The following is a 20,866-nucleotide window of genomic DNA, read 5'->3' as shown; positions in this document are numbered from 1 at the left end:
GCAGGTGCGGGGCCAGTGCTGTTGCAAATTATTTTGGAGAAGTCCACCGGGAACCAGTCTGATCCCGGCGCCTTCCCCACCTGCATGGGGCTAATGCTGTCCATGATCTCTCCCAGCGCTAGTGGTGCTTCCAGGCCCCGTTTTCAGCCCTCCCCCACGACTGGTATGTCCAGTCCATCAAGGAACCGTTTCATCCCAGATTCCCCCATTGGGGGCTCTGAGGTGTACAGCCCTTGGTTAAAGTCCCTGAAGGCTTTGTTGATCTTTTCTGGTTCTGTTTCTAATATGACTCTTGTATCCCTGATTTGTGCAATTTCTCTGGTGGCTGCCTGCTTTCTCAGCTGGTGTGCCAGCAGGCGGCTGGCTTTGTCTCCGTGTTCATACAGGGTCCCACGTGCCTGGCAGAGTTGATGCACTGCCTTCCTGGTGGAGAGCAGATCAAAGTTCCTTTGTAACTCTTTCCTCTCCGCCAGGAGCTCTACGGTCGGGTCATCGGAGTATTTACGGTCTACCTCCAGTATGGAGTCGACCAGCTGCTGCCTAGCCACCCTTTCCTCCCTATCTCTTTGCGTGTTGAAAGCGATGATTTCCCCTCTTATTATGGCCTTTAGCGCTTCCCAGAACGTGGAGGGTGAGACCTCCCTATTCCGGTTGTTCTCCGTGTACTCGGCTATGGCTCGCGATATCTTTTCGTTGAAGGCCTTGTCAGCTAGTAGGGCAACGTCCAACCTCCATGTGGGGTGTTGGGCCCTGTCCGTCTTCAGCCTCATGTCCATGTAGTGTGGAGCGTGGTCTGATATCACAATTGCGGAGTATTCCACTTTGTCTATCCCCGGAAGCACCGTTTTCCCCACCACAAAGAAGTCAATTCTGGTGTATACGTTGTGTACTGGGGAGAAGAAGGAAAACTCCTTCTCCCCTGGGTGGGTGAACCTCCAGCGGTCCACCATTCCCATCTGTTCCATAAAGTGACCGAGTTCTCTTGCCATGCTTGAGATTTTCCCCGTTTTGGCGTTTGATCTGTTGGTCATTGGATCCTGTACACAGTTGAAGTCTTTCTTCCGCCCCCCCCATGATTAGTTGGTGCGTCGCTATGTCAGGGATTTCTGCCATGGTCTTCTTGATGAAGCTCGTGTCGTCCCAGTTGGGTGCGTACACGTTAACTAGTACTACCGGTGCCCCATCCAGGGTCCCGCTGACCATGACGTACCGCCCCCCCCCCTGGGTCCGTAACCGTCTTTGTTGCCCTAAACATCGTCCATTTGCTGATCAGTATTGCCACCCTCCTGGCTCTCGTCCCGTAACCGGAATGGTAGGCCTGTCCCACCCAGCCCTTTCTTACCTGCAGTCGGTCCTGCTCTCTCAGGTGTGTCTCTTGGAGGAAGATTATGTCTGCCTTCATGTTTCTTAGGTGGTTGAGGACTCTGGATCTTTTTACTGGGCCGTTGAGTCCCCTTACGTTCCAGGTGACTATCCTGGTGGGGGGCATTTGTCCCCTCGCTCCTGTGGGATTAACCATATTTACCTGGTGGACGCGTCCCTGCCCTCCAGGGTTCCCCTTTTTTAGGGGGCCGTCCAGGATGGCCACTGTCACTGCTCTCTCCATGCGGTCGGGCCCCTGCACGGTTTCCCTTCGTCCAGGGGGCACCCGACATGGCTGCCCACTGTGCGACCGCCACGCGGGTAGCCCCCTGCACTCTGGAGTCTCCCTTCGCCCAGAGACCGTACTGGGTGGATGCTTACAGCGATTCCCTGTTCCGAGCCCTTGGTTGTGGCACTTTGTAGCCCTATTGCTGTCCATTTTCTAGCCTTGTCTGTCCCTCCCTTTCCTCCTTTTTCTCCCCCTCTCCTGTATCTCCCTCCTTTGTCCCTCTTTCCCCTGTTCCTATCCCCGTTTGCTCTCCCCCCTCTGAGTGGTCTCCCCCCCCCTTCTGCCTGCGCCTTCTCTTTTTCCCCCCCCCCCCGGTTGGGGAGGCGCTGCCGCCCTGCTTTGTTGCATGTCCCCAGTCCTAGCTTTCTTGCTAGTGCGGTGACCCCTCTCTCGGTAGTTACTGTCTCGCTTCCCCGTTGCCCAGCCTCTGCGTTTTTCTGCCCGCTCTTCCCCCATCCTACCCTGCGCTCCCCTCGCTTGCTCTCCCTTCTCTGCTACTCTCGTTCCCTCGTGCTGGGGCCTGGTCTCCTACCTGTGGCGGTCCCTCGGGTAGTGGTTCGCTTTTTGTTCAGGGTGCACTCGCCATGGTGGGGGCGGGGGGGGCCTGGCGTCACCACCCCCCCCCACCCCCACCCCTCCGTCGGCGTGTTGTTGTCCCTTGCCAGCGGCTCCGTATTTCTACCCTCGCTGTTGGCTTTCCAGCCCGTGTTCCTCTATAAACTTGTTTGCTTCGGCGGAGGCTGTGAAGAAATACTCTCTTTCTTGGTATGTGACCCAGGGTTTCGCTGGGTACAGCATACCAAAGCGCACATTATTCTTGTGAAGAGCTGCTTTCGCTCGATTGAATTCAGCCCGTCTCCTGGCGAGGTCTGCCCCACCCATGTCCTCGTAAACTCTAATGAAGTCTCCTTCCCATTTGCAAGTTCTGTTTTGCCTGGCCCAGCGCAGGATTGTTTCCCTGTCATGGTGCAGGTGCAGTTTAGCTATAACTGCCCTCGGGTAGACCCCTGCCCTGGGCTTCGGGCGCAGCGACCGGTGTGCTCTGTCCATTTCTGGTGGGTTGGGGTAAGTTTCCCTCCCCACTAAGTTGCTCAGCATCTGGGCCATGTAGGCTTGTGTGGTTTCTACCCTCGATCCCCTCTGGTAGGCCCACTATCCTGACATTTTGTCTTCGAGTGGTTTTTCTGATCATCCATCCTGCCCTTCAGGCTCCCCTGCGTTGTTCCCAATCTCGCCACCTCTTTCTCCAGGGCCGTGATCCAATCGCTCATGTCAGTCATGGCTTTTTCCAGCTCCTTAATGGTCGCCTCTTGGGTTTCCAGTTTCTCCTCTTGGACTTGCAGTTTCTTCTCTGCTCTGCCCAGGGTGAGCTGCACCCCCGCCAGGGCCTTGGCCATTGCTGCCTGTACTGCAGCCTCTATGTCTGCTCTGGTCCCTGCCTTGTTTTCCTGCTGATGTTCCCTCAGCACCTCGGCAAAGACTGCCTTCCAGTTCCAGTTCCCCTCTGGCCCAGGGGGGAAATACTCCTGTCTGACCAGTTCTTTTTGTTGCGGCGAGGCTTCCGTTTCCCCGCTTTGTGCGCCGATTAACTCGTCTGAACGGGCTTGCATATTGCCCCGTTTGCTTTTGGTGCCCTTTCTCCCTCTGCTTTGGCTCACTTCTGGCATTTTTTTCCCCCCTCTTTTCTTTTTCTCCCCCTCTTTTTTTTTTCCTTTTATTTCCCCCCCCTTCTAAAAAGACTCTCTTCAGGTAAGTTTTTTTTAAAAAAGTGGAAAAACAGAAGAAACTTTCTCTGCCTTTAACAGTTTTCTTTTCAAAGTTTTTTTTTGAAAAAGAAGAAGTTCTTCATTTCTTTTTCTCCTCCTCACTCACCCAGGCTCGAGAGGGAGAGAGAGGCTTCTGGTCGGGCCGGGAGACCCTCTTTATTCCGCCGCCTGCCTCGTGGTGGTTGCCTCCGGGGGGGTGGGGCGGCGGGAGGGTCAGTCCTTTTTGCTGGCTCGGTCCCCACTTGGCTTGGGCCGCCGCTCGTCCTGCCCCGCGTTTTGTTGCCCCGTGCCCTGATGCCGCGGGTGGGGGTGTTCGCAGGTCGTTCCTGCTGGCTCGGTCCCCACTTCGGTGCCGCTTCTCCTCGGCCGCCCATGTTCTGCTGTGTGGGGGGGGGTGGCTCGGTCGGGCCGGCTCGCAGGCCTGCGCTCCAAGGCACTAGCTCCGTTTGGGGGGGTGCGACTCTTCCCGGCCGCTTCCAAGGCTCCGACTCCTCTCACACACCTTTCCCTCCTTTCCTCCCATGGGCCACAGCTTACCGGTCCGGCCCCTTGCTGCCTCTTCTCTTTTTCTCCTGCTCGTACTTCCGGGTGAGCGCTGAGTGGGTCCTTTTTTTTCCCCCCTCCATTTTAAAAAAAATGTGCACAAAAATAAAAACCCACAAGGATTAAGAGGAACACAAACCCCCCCCCACCCCCGGACAAAACAAGCAAAAAACAAGGAAAAAAAACCCTGAGAACCGAGTCCTGTAGCGGGAGCTGCCCCGTGTACATCTTCCCCCTACAGAGCCCTACCAGAAGTCTGGGCGAGGCTGTTTGAGGGAAAATCAACATCTGGTATGTGGGAGGCTTTCAAATGTCAGTTGATTAGAATTCGGGACTGGCATGTAACTGTGAGGACGAAAGATAAGGGTGACAAATATCGGGAACCCTGGATAATGAGGGATATGATGAACCTTGTCAAAAAGAAAAAGGAAGCATTCGTAAGGTCTAAAAGGCTAATGAAAGATGAAGCCCTTGAAGAATATAAAGCAAGTAGGAAGGAATTTAAGATGGGAGTTAGGAAGGCTAAAAGGGGTCATGAAATGTTGGCAAACAGGATTAAGGAAAATCCTAAGGCGTTTTATATGTATGTAAAGAGCAAGAGGGTAGCCGGAGAAAGGGTTGGTCCATTCAAGAATATTGGAGGGAATCTACGTATGGAACCAGAGGAAATGGGAGAGATACTAAATGAATACTTTGCCTCAGTGTCCATCAAAGAGAAGGACTTGGTAGATGAGGAGTATAGTGTAGAGTATGTAGATATTCTGAGTCATGTTGATATTAATAGAGGTGTTGGTCATCTTAAAAAGCATTAAAGTAGCTAAGTCCCCAGGGCCTGATGGGATCTACCCCTGAATACTGCAGGAGGCAAGGGAGGAAATTGCTGGGGCCCTGACCGTAATCTTTGTATCCTCATTGGCTACAGGTGAAGTTCCAGAGGACTGGAGCGTGGCCAATGTTCTTCCATTGTTTAAGAAGGGCAGCAGGGATAATCCAGGAAATTATAGGCCGGTGAGCCTTGTGTCAGTGGTAGGGAAATTATTGGAAAAGATTCTTAGACAGGATTTACTCACATTTGGAAACAAATGTACTTAGCGATGGACACCATGGTTTTGTGAAGGGGAGGTCGTGCCTCACTAATTTGATCAAGTTTTTCGAGGCAGTGACAAAGATGATAGATGAGGGAAAAGCAGTAGATGTTGTATACATGAACTTCAGTAAAGTCTTTGACAAGGTATCTCATGGCAGACTGGTACAAAAAGGTGAAGTCACATGGGATCAGAAGAGAGCTGGCAAGTTGGATGCAGAACTGGCTTGGGCACAGAAGACAGGAGAACAGTAGAAGGGCGCTTTTCTGAATGGAAGGCTGTGACTAGTGGTGTTCCACAGGATCAGTTATGGGGCCTTTGTTGTTCGTAGTGTAAATAAATGATTTGGAAGAAAATGTAGCTGGTCTGATTAGTAAGTTCACAGAGGGCACAAAAATTGATGGAGTTGCGGATAGTGAAGAGGATTGTCAGAGGATACAACAGGATATACCCGTACCAGCCTCCCCGAACCGGCGCTGGAATGTGGCGACTAGGGGCTTTTCACAGTAACTTCATTGAAGCCTACTCGTGACAAGCGATTTTCATTTCATATAAACTGGTTGGAGTCTTGGGCAGAAAAATGGCAGAGGAGTTTAATCTGGGCAAGTATGAGGTACTGCACTTTGAAAGGTCCAATGCATGTAGGAATTACACAGTAAATGGCAGAACTATTGCGAATATTGACAGGCCGAGAGATCTGGGCGTGCATGTCCACCGATCACTGACAGTGGCAACGCATGTGGATAAGGTGGTCAAGAAGGCATACGGCATTCTGGCCTTTATCGGTTGGGGCATTGAATACAAAAATTGGCAAGTCATGTTGCAGCTGTACAGGACCTTATTAGGCTTCATTTGGAATATTGTGTACCATTTTGGTCACCATACTACCAGAAGGATGTGGATGCTTTGGAGAGGGTACAGAAGCCTGGTATGGAGGGCATTAGCTATGAGGAGAGGTTGGATAAACTCGGTCTGTTCTCACTGGAACGATGGACGTTGAGAGGTGACCTGATAGAGATCTACAAGATTGAGTGGCATGGACAGAGTGGATAGTCAGGTGCTCTTTCCTAGAGTAGGAGAGCCAAGTACTAGGGGACATAGGTTTAAAGTGTGGGGGAAAGGTTAGAACAGATGTGCGAGACACATTTTTTACACGAGGGTGGTAAATATAACACGTGTGGGCAGCACGGTAGCATTGTAGATAGCACAATTGCTTCACAGCTCCAGGGTCGCAGGTTCGATTCCGACTTGGGTCACTGTCTGTGCGGAGTCTGCACATCCTCCCCGTGTGTGCGTGGGTTTCCTCCGAGTGCTCCGGTTTCCTCCCACAGTCCAAAGATGTGCAGGTTAGGTGGATTGGCCGTGATAAATTGCCCTAAGTGTCCAAAATTGCCCTTAGTGTTGGGTGGGGTTGCTGCGTTATGGGGATAGGGTGGAGGTGTTGACCTTGGGTAGGGTGCTCTTTCCAAGAGCCGGTGCAGACTCGATGGGCGAATGGCCTCCTTCTGCACTATAAATTCTATGATAACGTGCTGCCTGGGGAGATGGTGGGAGCACGTACGATAGCGGCATTTAAGGGGCATCTAGACAAATATATGAATAGCATGGGAATGGAAGGATACGGACTCTAAGTGCATGCAATTTTAGTTTGTGCAGGTACCATGGTCGGCACAGGCTTGGAGGACTGAAGGGCCTGTTTCTAGAACATGGAACGTAGAAAAATACAGCACAGAACAGGGCCTTCGGTCCACGAAGCTGTGCCGAACTTTTGTCCTAGATTAAGAACAAATTAATCTACACCCCATCATTCTACCATAATCCATGTACCTATCCAATAGCCGCTTGAAGGTCCCTTATGTTTCCGACTCAATTACTTCCACAGGCAGTGCATTCCATGCCCCCACTACTCTCTGGGTAAAGAACCTACCTCTGACCCCCCCCCCCCCCCCCCCCCCATTCCCCTTAAATTTATGTCCCCTTGTAATGGTTTGTTCCACCTGGGGAAAAAGTCTCTGACTGTCTACTCTATCTATTCCCCTGATCATCTTATAAACCTCTATCAAGTTGCCCCTCATCCTTCTCCGTTCTAATGAGAAAAGGCCTCGCACCCTCAACCTTTCCTCGTAAGACCTACTCTCCATTCCAGGCAACATCCTGGTAAATCTCCTTTGCACCTTTTCCAAAACTTCCACATCCTTCCTGAAATGAGGCGACCAGAACTGCACACAGTACTCCAAATGTGGCCTTACAATGGTTTTGTACAGTTGCATCATCACCTCACGGCTCTTAAATTCAATTCCTCTGCTAATGAATGCTAGCACACCATAGGCCTTCTTCACAGCTCTATCCACTTGAGTGGCAACTTTCAAAGGTCTATGAACATAGACCCCAATATCTCTCTGCTCCTCCACATTGCCAAGAACCCTACCGTTAACCCTGTATTCCGCATTCATATTTGTCCTTCCAAAATGGACAACCTCTCACTTTTCAGGGTTAAAATCCATCTGCTACTTCTCAGCCCAGCTCTGCATCCTACCTATGTCTCTTTGCAGCCGACAACAACTCCACCAATCTTCGTAGCGTTTGCAAATTTACTGACCCACCCTTCAACTCCCTCATCCAAGTCATTAATGAAAATCACAAACCGCAGAGGACCCAGAACTGATCCCTGCGGTACGCCACTGGTAACTGGGCTCCAAGCTGAATATTTGCCATCCACCACCACTCTCTGACTTCTATCGGTTAGCCAGTTCGTTATCCAACTGGCCAAATTTCCCACCATCCCATCCTTACTTTCTGCATAAGCCTACCATGGGGAACCTCATCAAATGCCTTACTAAAATCCATGTACACTATATCCCCTGCTTTACTTTCATCCATGTGCTTGGTCACCTCAAAGAATTCAATAAGACTTGTGAGGCAAGACCTACCCGTCAAATCCGTGCTGACTATCCCTAATCAAGCAGTGTCTTTCCAGATGCTCAGAAATCCTATCCCTCAGTACCCTTTCCATTACTTTGCCTACCACCGAAGTAAGACTAACTGGCCTGTAATTCCCAGGGTTATGCCTGTTCCCTTTTTTGATGAGGGGCCCGACATTCACCACTCTCCAATCCTGTTGACAGTGAGGACAAAAAGATCATTGCCAACGGCTATGCAATTTCATCTCTTGCTTCCCATAGAATCCTTGGATATATCCCGTCAGGTCTGGGGGACCTGTCTATCCTCAGGTTTTTCAAAATGCCCAACACATCTTCCTTCCTAACAAGTATCTCCTCGAGCCTACCAGTTGCTTTCACACTGTCCTCTCCAACAATATGGCCCCTTTCATTCGTAAATACTGAAGAAAAGTACTCGTTCAAGACCTCTTCTATCTCTTCAGACTCCATACACAATCTCCCACTACTGTCCTTGATCGGACCTACCCTCGCTCTAGTCATTCTCATATTTCTCACGTGTAAACGGCCTAGGGGTTTTCCTTGATCCTACCCGCCAAAGATTTTACATGTCCTCTCTTAGCTCTCCTAATCCCTTTCTTCAGTTCTCTCCTGGCTATGTTGTATCCCTCCAGTGCCCTGTCTGAACCTTGTTTCCTCAGCCTTACATAAGTATCGTTCTTACTCTTAACAAGACATTCAACCTCTCTTGTCAACCATGGTTCCCTCACTCGACCATCTCTTCCCTGCCTGACAGGGACATACATATCAAGGACATGTAGTACCTGTTCCTTGAACAAGTTCCACATTTCACTTGTGTACTTCCCTGACAGCCTATGTTTCCAACTTTTGCACTTCAGTTCTTGTCTGACAGCATCGTATTTACCCTTCCCCCAATTGTAAACCTTGCCCTGTTGCACAAACTTAGCCCCCTCCATTACTAAAGTGAAAGTCACAGAATTGTGGTCACTATCTCCAAAGTGCTCCCCCACTAACCAATCTATCACTTGCCCTGGTTCATTACCAAGTACCAAATCCAATATGGCCTCCTCTCTGGTCAGACAATCTACATACTATGTTAGAAAAGCTTCCTGGACACACTGCACAAACACCACCCCATCCAAACTATTTGATCTAAAGAGTTTCCGCTCAATATTTGGGAAGTTGAAATCACCCATGACTACTACCCTGTGACTTCTGCACCTTTCCGAAATCTGTTTCCCAATCTCTTCCTCCACATCTCTGTTGCTATTGGGGGGCCTATAGAAAACTCCCAACAAGGCGACTGCTCCTTTCCTATTTCTGACTTCAACCCATACTACCTCAGTAGGCAAATCTTCCTCGAACAGCCTTTCTGCAGTTGTACTATCTCTAATTAATAATGCAACCCCCCCACCTCTTTTACCACCCTCCCTAATCTTATGGAAACATCTATAACCAGGAACCTCCAACAGCCATTTCTGCCCCTCTTCTATCCAAGTTTCCGTGATGGCCACCACATCGTAGTCCCAAGTACCGATTCATGCCTAAACTTCACCCACCTTATTCCTGATGCTTCTTGCGTTGAAGTATACACACTTCAACCCACCTCCATGCCTGCATGTACTCTCCTTTGTCAGTGTTACCTTCGACACTGCCTCACTACACGCTTTGACGTCCTGAACATCGGCTACCTTAGTTGCTGGATTACAAATCCAGTTCCCATTCCCCTGCCAAATTAGTTTAAACCCTCCTGAAGAGTACTAGAAAACCTCCCTCCCAGGATATTGGTGCCCCTCTGGTTCTGATGCAACCCGTCCTGCTTGTACAGGTCCCACCTTCCCTAGAATGCGCTCCAATTATCCAATTACCTGAAGCCCTCGCTACTACACCAATCCTGCAGCCACGTGTTCAACTGCACTCTCCCTATTCCTAGCCTCGCTATTACGTGGCACCGGCAACAAACCAGAGATGGCAACTCCTGTCTGTCCTGGCTTTTACTTCCAGCCTAACTCCCTAAACTTGTTTATTACATCCACACTCCTGTGCTGTATTGTTCTTTGTGCACCTACAATCTGCCACTTACCATCACTCATCTACACGCTGGATTTCCCACTATGTTGCTCGCCGAAAACCACTCCCCTCTCATCTTTGGGACCAGCCCCTAGTGGAACACTTGTCCTGCCCATCCCTTCCTCAACCTCGTTTGGGTCTTTGATCTTAAGGTGAGTTTCTTGCACAAACACCATGTCTGCCTTCAAACTTTTTAAGTCGGTGAACACTCAAGATCTCTTCATTGGCCAATTCAATCTTCTCTCATTCCATGAGATCAGTCAGAATCGTCCACACACAACCCCCACCCCAATCAGTCATATTTGGAACCCAATGAGCTGTTCTCGATCCCTGTCTCACCCGTCTTCCTCATAGTGTTTGCCTCCATCTCCATCCATCCAAAGACTCTATAAAAAGACCTTCAATGCCAGTAGCTCAGACCTCCCCCATAGCCAACCGCAGCTTTCTCCCCTACTTCACTTCCATTAACCAGCATGTCTGCGACTCCTACTCGGCGTTAAAAACAAATTTCACTCAAATCAATATTTCTAAGTGCCCCCCTCTGACCCACACTATTCAACTCCTAAATTGTTAGTTTCCCTTCCTCACCCCACACCTCCCTCACTCCACATATCCAACCAAACTCCAAATATATTTGAGACCTCTAATATTTATACCTCGAAAAAGAGGCAGCCAAAGTTGCAAATCACTATAACTAGATATCAACAGTCCAAAGTTAATATCAATAACAATGGTGAATACTACAACACTACAAATTCATATAACCAGTATTAAGTGAATAATGACAACAACGGTAAATGCTACAAGATTCTATCACTATTTATGAACAGTGTAAAGTTAATAACAATAATAACGACCCCCCCCCCCCCCCCCCCCCCCCGCAGAACAATACCACTTTTTAGTCTTTTAGGTGAACCCACATGACGGCCAGCATCCTCATGCATTCCCCAAGCCATGATCTTTTTATAAACTTATCCATCCTGCATGTCAAACTTGTGTTCCTTTCCGCCATATGTTACCCGCAAACCAGCCGGGTTTATCATGCCAAGTGGAATCTTGTTCTTTAAAAAGTATAGCTTTGGCCTTATTAAAACTAGCCCTTCTCTTGGCCAACTCTACTCCAAGTTCCTGGAAGATGTGTACTGGGTGGCCGCCCCAAGAACATTTGCGGGTCTCCTTGGCCCACTTCAGGATCTTCTCCTTGTCAAGGTATCGGTTCATGCTCAGAATAATTGCACGTGGCCGGTCTCCTGATTTTTTTTCTCCCCAGAGACCAATGAGCGCAATTCACTTCGGGAGGGTGGTCGAAGATTCCTTCCCCAACCAGCTTTGTCAACATTTTGGCCACAAATTCCGTAGCACTTGTACATTTGGTGCTTTCAGGTAGACCTACAATCCTTAAGTTCTGCTTGCATGAGCGGTTTTCTAGGTTGTTAGCTTTCTCTGTGCCTCTGCCATTACCATCATCTTGGCCTCTAAAGAGGCAATCCAATCCTCGTTGTCGGCCACTGATTCTTCAACCTTCCAGATCATTGTCCTCTGCGACTCAAGACTGCTCTAGTCTCTTTTTATGGGTTCCACAACTCTCGCAATATGCTCCGAAGCCGCCAATCTCTGCTTCCTAAATTCAGCTGAAATACATTCCTGCAGCTGGTCTGTAGACCGATGTGTAGGGCTGCCCGCCATTTTTTCCATTCCAGTGCCTCATGTACTCTGCTGATTTGAGGAGTACCCATTACTCCTCGATTTGAAAAAACACCTTTGGTGAACACCCACCTTGTGCACGGCCACCTACTCCATGGCTACCACCGGAGGCCCATTTTCCCACATTATATTCCATCTGCCAAATATTTGACCAATCACTTAACCTATTGATATTCCTTTGCCGATTTTCTATCGCCTTGTGAAAACTTACTTCCCAAGCTACTTTGGTGCCATTGGCAAATTTAGCTACCATGCGTTCAGTCCCTTCCTCCAAGTCATTGATATAGATTGTAACTAGATGAGCCCCCTGCACTGATCCAAGTGATACTCCACTAGTTACAGCTTGGGAACATGAAAATACCCATTTTTATCTGCTTCCTGTTAGCTAACCAATACTTTATAAATGCTAATGTCCCTATGCTATGTAACATTATCTCGTATAGTAACCTTTGATGTGGCATCTTATCAATGTCTTTTGGAAATCCAAGTGCATCACATGTATAGATTCCTCTTTATCCATCTTGCTTGGTACTTCCTCAAAAATCTCTAATAAATTAGTTCAACAGTATTTTCAATTCACAAACCCACGTTGACTTTGCCTGATCCCATTGTGATGCTCTTATTGTCCTGTTATAAACTCCTTAATAATGGATTCTAGCTATTTCCCTGTGACAGATGTTAGGCTAACTGGCCTATAGTTTTCTGTTTTGTATCTCCCTCCTTTCGCAAATATAGATATTCCATTTGCTATTTTCTAATTCGCTGGAACCCTTTCAGAATCGAATGAGGTTTGGAAGTTTATAACCAATGCCTCTATCTATCTCTGCAGCCAATTTTATTAAGACTTTAGGATGCAGGCCACTAGTCCTGGGGACTTGTTAGCCTTTAGGTCTAACAGGTTTCCCAGTACCTTTTCCCTGGTGACGGTGATTGTTTTAAGTTCGACCCTCCCTTTCTCGCCTCTTGATTTTCAAGTATCTTTGGGAAGATTTCTAACTCTTCTACAGTGAAGGCAGACACAAAATCAATCGGACACAAATTCAACGTCTCTGCCATTTCCTTGTTATCCATTATCAATTACTCAGGCTCACTCTCTTCAAGACCAATACCAGCGTTCGTTATTCTTTTCCTATGTAAATACTTGTAGAAACTCTTACTATCCATATTTATATTGCATACCAGCTTTCTCTCATTTTTAAAATCTGCCCAACCTTCTGGTTTACCACTAATCTTAGCAGATTTGTACAATATTTCTTTCAATTTTGATATAATCGTTAACTTCCTTTCAGCCACAAAAGATTCATTCTTCTCAAAGATTCTTTTTCACTGAGATAAATCTTTGCGGAGTATTTTTTTTTTATAAATGTTTTATTGAAAATTTTTTCCCAAACAACAATTTTTCCCCTCTTACAAAGCAAACGCAACAATAACAATACAGAAATTTTAAACAATACACAAGTAACAAAACCCCTTTATCTTTGACCTAAACTAAACCCCCCCCCCCCCCCCCCTCCCCCTGGGTTGCTGCTGCTGGTCATCTGTCTTCCCTCTAACGTTCCCCTAGGTAGTCGAGAAATGGCTGCCACCGCCTGGTGAACCCTTGAGCCGATCCTCTCAGGGCAAACTTTATCTGCTCCAGTTTAATGAACCCCGCCATATCATTTACCCAGGCCTCCAGTCCGGGGGGTTTCGCCTCCTTCCACATGAGTAGGATCCTGCGCCGGGCTACTAGGGACGCAAAGGCCACAACGTCGGCCTCTTTCGCCTCCTGCACTCCCGACTCTTCCGCAACTCCAAATAGAGCTAACCCCCAGCCTGGTTTGATCCGGGCCTTCACCACCCGCGAAATCACTCCCGTCACTCCCTTCCAATACCCTTCCAGTGCCGGGCATGCCCAAAACATATGTGCGTGGTTTGCCGGGCTCCCGCCACACCTCCCACATTTGTCCTCCACTCCAAAGAACCTGCTCAATCTTGCTCCCGTTATGTGTGCTCTATGTAGCACCTTAAATTGAATCAGGCTAAGCCTGGCGCATGAGGAAGAGGAATTTACCCTGCTTAGGGCATCAGCCCACATACCCTCCTCTATCTCCTCCCCTAGTTCTTCTTCCCACTTTCCTTTTAGTTCGCCCACCGACTCCTCCCCCTCTTCCCTCATCTCTCGGTAAATCTCTGACACCTTGCCCTCTCCGACCCACACCCCTGAAAGCACCCTGTCCTGTATCCCCTGTGTCGGGAGCAATGGAAATTCCCTCACCTGTTGTCTAGTAAATGCCCTCACCTGCATATATCTCAAGAAATTTCCCCGGGGCAACTTATACTTTTCCTCCAATGCTCCCAAGCTCGCAAAAGTCCCATCTATAAATAAATCTCCCACCCTCCTAATTCCCAACTGGAACCAGCTCTGAAATCCTCCATCCATTCTTCCTGGGGTGAACCTATGGTTGTTCCTGATTGGGGACCCCACCAGGGCTCCCCGCACCCCTCTCTGTCGCCTCCACTGTCCCCAGATATTCAATGTTGCCGCCACCACCGGGTTCGTGGTAAACTTTTTAGGTGAGATCGGTAGCGGCGCCGTCACCAGCGCCTCTAAACTCGTCCCTTTACAGGACTTTCTCTCCAGTCTTTCCCACGCCGCTCCCTCACCCTCCATCATCCATTTACGTATCATTGCCACATTGGCGGCCCAATAGTAATCGCCCAAGTTCGGTAGTGCCAATCCTCCTCTGTCCCTACTACGCTGAAGGAACCCCCTCCTTACTCTCGGAACTTTCCCTGCCCACACGAAGCTCGTGATGCTCCTGTCTATTTTATTAAAAAAGGTCTTAGTGATTAGTATAGGGAGACATTGAAATACAAATAAGAACCTCGGGAGGACCATCATCTTAATTGCTTGCACCCTGCCCGCCAGTGATAGAGGCTGCATGTCCCACCTCTTGAAGTCCTCCTCCATTTGTTCTACCAACCGTGTCAGATTAAGTCTGTGCAAGGTTCCCCAGCTCCTAGCGATCTGAATCCCCAGGTATCGGAAGTTTCTTTCCACTTTCCTTAGAGGCAAGCCTTCTATCTCTCTACTCTGGTCCCCTGGATGTATCACAAATAATTCACTCTTCCCCATGTTTAGCCTATACCCCGAGAAATCCCCGAACCCCCTCAAAATTCGCATAACCTCTATCATTCCCCCCGCTGGGTCCGACACGTATAACAATAGGTCATCCGCATATAACGAGACTCGGTGTTCTTCTCCCCCTCTAATCACCCCTCTCCATTTCCTGGAGTCTCTCAACGCCATGGCCAGAGGTTCAATTGCCAACGCGAACAACAATGGAGACAGCGGGCATCCCTGTCTTGTTCCCCTATATAGTCGGAAATACTCCGATCTATGTCGACCTGTAACTACGCTTGCCGTTGGAGCCCCATAAAGAAGTCTAACCCAGCTAATAAAGCCGTTCCCAAACCCAAACCTCCTTAACACTTCCCATAAATACTCCCACTCCACCCTATCAAATGCCTTCTCTGCGTCCATTGCCGCCACTATCTCTGCCTCCCCCTCCACTGGGGGCATCATTATCACCCCTAATAGTCGTCGCACGTTAACATTCAGTTGTCTCCCTTTTACGAACCCTGTCTGGTCTTCGTGCACCACCCCCGGGACACAGTCCTCTATCCTCGATGCCAGTACCTTTGCCAACAATTTGGCGTCCACGTTCAACAATGAAATGGGTCTATAGGACCCGCACTGCAACGGATCTTTATCCCTCTTCAAAATTAACGATATCGTCGCCTCCGACATCGTCGGGGGTAGAGTCCCCCCTTTCCTGGCCTCATTGAACGTCCTCACCATCAACGGGGCCAACAAGTCCACATATTTTCTGTAATACTCCACCGGGAACCCGTCTGGTCCTGGGGCCTTCCCTGCTTGCATGCTTCCCAGTCCCTTAATAACCTCGTCCACCCCAATCGGTGCCCCCAGGCCTACCACCCCCCGCTCCTCCACTTTCGGGAACCTCAATTGGTCCAGGAACTGCCGCATCCCCTCCTCTCCCTCTGGGGGTTGAGACCTATACAGTTCCTCATAGAAGGTCTTGAACACCTCATTTATCTTTCCTGCCCATCGCACCGTGTCTCCCCTTTCGTCTCTAATTCCTCCTATTTCCCTCGCTGCTGCCCTCTTTCGCAATTGATGAGCCAACAGGCGACTCGCCTTTTCCCCATATTCATACCTCCTCCCCTGTGCCTTCCTCCACAGTACCTCCGCCTTTCTGGTGGTCAGAAGGTCAAATTCCGTCTGGAGTCGTCTCCTCTCCCTGTACAATTCCTCCTCCGGGGTCTCTGCAAATTCCCTATCCACCCTTAAAATCTCCCCCAGTAATCTTTCCCTTTCCTTGGCCTCTGTTTTCCTTTTGTGGGCCCCAATGGAGATCAGCTCTCCTCTGACCACCGCTTTTAGTGCTTCCCATACCACTCCCACAGGGACCTCGCCGTCGTCATTGACCTCCAGGTATCTCTCAATACACCCCCGCACTCTTGCACACACTCCCTCATCCGCCATCAGTCCCACATCTAATCGCCAGAGTGTTCTCTGCTCCCTTTCCTCTCCTAATTCCAGGTCCACCCAATGTGGGGCATGATCCGAAACCGCTATGGCTGAGTACTCAGCTTCTTCCACCCTAGAGATCAACGACCTTCCCAAAACAAAAAAATCTATCCGGGAGTACACTTTATGGACATGGGAGAAGAAGGAATACTCCCTAGCCCTAGGTCTAAGAAATCGCCATGGATCCACTCCCCCCATTTGGTCCATAAACCCCTTAAGTACCTTGGCCGCTGCCGGCCTTCTTCCGGTCCTTGAGCTGGATCTATCTAGCCCCGGGTCCAGCACCGTATTAAAGTCCCCTCCTAAAATCAAGTTTCCTACCTCCAGGTCCGGTATACGCCCCAGCATCCGTCTCATAAATCCCGCATCGTCCCAGTTTGGGGCATACACGTTAACCAACACGACCTCCATTCCCTCCAGCCTGCCACTCACCATTACATATCTGCCTCCGCTATCTGCTACGATGTTCTTTGCTTCAAATGCGACCTGTTTCCCCACCAAAATGGCCACCCCTCTATTCTTTGCGTCCAGTCCTGAGTGGAACACCTGTCCCACCCATCGTTTCCTTAGCCTAACTTGGTCCGCCACCTTTAGGTGCGTCTCTTGGAGCATAACCACGTCTGCCCTTAGTCCTTTCAAATGCGCGAGCACTCTGGCCCTTTTTATCGGTCCGTTCAGGCCTCTCACGTTCCACGTGATCAGCCTCACTAGGGGGCTACCTGCCCCCCTCCCGTGTCGACTAGCCATTACCTTCTCTAGGCCAGTCCCATATCCCGCCTCCGCGCTCCCGCTCGCTCCCCCAGCGTCGCACACCATCCCCGCCCACCCACTCTTTAGCCATTTCCTTTTGGATTTCCGCAGCAGCAACCCAGTTGTCCCCCCCCTTCTCCCTCCCTCCTCCCCTCCCCGCTAGATCTCTTTCTAGCTTGATTGCTCCCCCCATATTACTTCCGTAAGTCAGCTGACTTCAACTGACCCCGGCTACTCCTGCTCACTCCTCGACCCCCCCCCATGTGGGGAACTCCCATCCGCCTTGCGCCTGTCTTCCCGCCTTATTCTTTCTGGTGCGGGAACATCCCTTTACCTGACCCGCCTCTTATGGCGCAGCTCCCTTTCCCCTCCCCCTCCCCTTCCCCATTCTCCGACTATGTCCCGTCTTTCCCCCCTCACCGGCGCCCACATTTCCCCAATGTCTCCCCCCTTCCCTGTTTACTTCTCAATTAACTTCCACCGTAACATTAACAATAACATTTCCTGCAGCATCAGTCCCTCAGTTCCGATCCAATTTCTCTTCTTTGATGAAGGTCCATGCTTCCTCCGCCGTCTCGAAATAATGGTGTCTCTCCTGATACGTGACCCATAGTCTTGCCGGCTGCAGCATCCCGAACTTCACCTTCCTTTTATGCAACACCTCTTTGGCTCGGTTGAAGCTCGCCCTCCTTCTCGCCACCTCTGCACTCCAATCCTGGTATACCCGTACCACTGCATTCTCCCATCTGCTACTCCGCACCTTTTTAGCCCATCTCAGGACCTCTTCTCTATCCTTAAGGCGGTAAAATCGCACGATTATCGCCCTGGGTGGTTCTCCCGCTTTTGGTCTTCTCGCCGGAATCCGATTTGCCCACTCCACCTCCAAGGGGCCCGTAGGGGCCTCAGCACCCATCAGTGAGCTCAGCATCGTACTTGCGTACGCTCCACAGTCCACTCCTTCCACACCCTCAGGGAGACCCAGTATCCGAAGGTTCTTCCTTCGCGCTCCATTTTCTAGGGCTTCGATCCTTTCAGTACACTTTTTATGAAGTGCCTCGTGCGTCTGTGTCTTAACCGCCAGGCCCAGGATCTCGTCCTCAATATCTGTCACCTTCTGCTCCACCACACGGAGCTCTGTCTCCTGGGTCTTTAATGTCTCCTTGAGCCCCTCAATTGCCTGTAGCAACGGGGTCAGCACCTCCCTCTTCAGCAGCTCCACGCACCGTCTCACAATTTCATGCTCAGGCCCCCATGTCGCCTGCGCTTTCTCCGCCGCCATCTTGTACTTCTCTCTTTCTGACCCTTTGGTCGACGATTCCTCGCGCTGCAGCCGCCGCCGGTTTTTTCCTCCTTCGTTTGGGGGGGACTCCCTTCTCACACGCCCCACACCGGGTTGCGTCGTCGAAAAATTCCCCGTTGAGGCTCTTAAAAGAGCCCGAAGGTCCGTCGGAGCTGGAGCCGCCGAAGCGTGCGGCTAGCTAGGCATCACCGCAACCGGAAGTCCCTTCAGTGGCCTTGATGAGGTCTTTTCACAGTTGTTCCCTCTGCTGCTAGAATTCACCTTTGATACAGGCCCTCAGGTCAGCTTGCAGCTTTAAGCTTGCCCTTCCCCCGCCTGCATGCTGGAAGAGGCCCTGTTTATCCTGTAGTTGCAGCCAAATCTTTCACTGTTTCTGCGTGTGTCTGGCAACCAAGAGACATACCCTTCCTGGGGGACACTGTCGGGGGAATATTGCCGCCTTCTTCCCACACCGGGAAATGTCAAACAAATGCCGTGGGGGCCCTGTAAAAGAGCCCAAAAGTCCGTTCCAAGCAGGAGCTGCCGAATATGCGACCTAGCTCTGCATAGCCGCACCCGGAAGTGTCTTTGCGGAGTATTATTACACATCTTCTCTACCACAGCATCTCGACTATACTATCTTTTAACCCAGATTACCAGTTCAGCTTAGCCGGCTTTATGGTCATACTCCTATAGTTAGTTTTATTTGGACATAAAACAGTAGTCTTCGACTGACATTCTCCCATGCTAAGATCGCTGTTACCTAGAGGCTACTTTACCATGGAAGTAATCATGTCTCATTGCACATTACCTTTTGACACTAAGGGGCAATTTAAAGACCCAATCCACCTAACCTGCACATCTTTGGACTGTGCGAGGAAACCGGAGCACCCAGAGGTAACCCATGCAGACACTGGGAGAACATGCAAACTCCACACTGACAGTCACTCAAGGTTGGAATCAAACCTGGGTCCCTGGCACTGAGGCAACCGTGTTAGCCACTGTATTGCCCAATTTATCTGTTTGTTTACTGGCAGAAGGGGTTTGTTACAGTTTGGACCTTGTGTGATTTGCAGAGAATTCCTGGAGAGCTGAACAGATCACAATGTTGCTGGGTCTGTGTTGAAGAGTTTTAGGGCTCAAAAGAAGTCTTGGAAGCCATTTATAGTTTGATGTAGCTGGCAGACAGGAGTTCGAGGAAGAGAAATCGGTGACAATCGGTAGGGCGTGAGGCTGATGGACGAATGGGGTGGTTTTGGGATATGTTTTTAAAACATTTAAAAAAAAATCTAGATCCATCTTTAGTTTCTTGTCCCATAACCATTTAATAACTCCTGCCTTCTACCTGTATATTTTTAGCCTCCTGTCCCTTGAATCTCTATATGAGCTTGCTTAAAACCTGTTATATTGCAGTACACCTCTAATTTTGCCAGTTCTGACTGAAGATCATTGACCTGAAATGCTAATCTTGGCTCTCTCTCTCCACTGCTTAATATTTCTAACATTTTATGTTTATATTTTACATTTCCAGGATTTTTATTTTGTTTTAGCAGGAAATAAATGTGTTCAAATATTTAATTAATTTAATAAGTGGGCGGGTGATGTGCCAAGGCTTGAGCTATATGGATGAGAAGAATTGAATAATAAAGAATTTAGTGCAGGCTCATTTATTTATTTTTTTTAAAGTCAAACTTAATGTAAAGAAAGAAGGAAACTACAAAAATTATTAGGCTAAGGAATTATCAGAGCACAAATAGCAATAAATATGAAGTTTTTCTCTGCGGATATTAGCAAGAAGACAGTAAGGATGAGGAAGTTGATAGTTTCAGACACAAGCTGAGTATTATGATTATAGCACCATCAAAGAAAGGTGCAAATGAGTTATTTGTAAGATGAATAAAAGCGAAGTACTGTGGATGGAAAGTGCTGGAAAAACTCATGTCTGACGTGGAGAAGGAAACCGATTTATTTTTTTGAGTGCAATATGAGTCCTTCAGAACTGAAGGAAGGCAGAAATGTGATGGGTTTTATGATGTTCAAAGGTGGTGGGGGGGTGGAGGGAGTGGGAACGAAATGAAGGTCTTGGATAGGTTAGCAGGTGGGAGAGATTAAATAACAAAGCTGTCATGGAACAAAAGGCAAAGGAGTGATAATGGTTGTAGTAAAGAAACAAAGCAGTCGTCCAGAGTAAGTGGTCATGACAGAAAATTGACAGCTCTGTCTGAAAGCAAAATCATGAAAACAAGCTACAAACTGGCACTTGGCAAAAACAAATCAAAATAGAGGGAAGCGTTCATAGTCTGTTCTAGTTGTTGAACTTTATGTTGTGTCGAGAAGGCTATTACGTTGAAAGATGAACACATAAATCACTGCTACTGCTGAAAGGGATGTCTAGGGTCTTGGACAGTGAGGAGAGAGGCAGTAAAAGGGCTCCTTCAATGGCATGGGAAGGTGTTGTATGGGGAGCGGATAAGGTGTTGGGAGTGAAAGAGGAGTGGACCTG

At 49.1% G+C, this 20,866-nt stretch overlaps 1 protein-coding gene across 2 annotated transcripts in view; it reads left to right on the top strand.

The window, feature by feature from the left end:
* ccnh (cyclin H) overlaps nucleotides 1-20,866 on the top strand; it is an 88,660-nt gene that overhangs the window by 28,960 nt on the left and 38,834 nt on the right. The gene's annotated exons all lie outside the window — the stretch shown is intronic.

Source organism: Scyliorhinus torazame, chromosome 9, assembly GCF_047496885.1.
Source record: "Scyliorhinus torazame isolate Kashiwa2021f chromosome 9, sScyTor2.1, whole genome shotgun sequence".
NCBI classification, from domain to species: domain Eukaryota; kingdom Metazoa; phylum Chordata; class Chondrichthyes; order Carcharhiniformes; family Scyliorhinidae; genus Scyliorhinus; species Scyliorhinus torazame.
The sequence above is the reverse complement of the archived record's forward strand: the minus strand, read 5'-3'. Positions and strand labels throughout refer to the sequence as shown.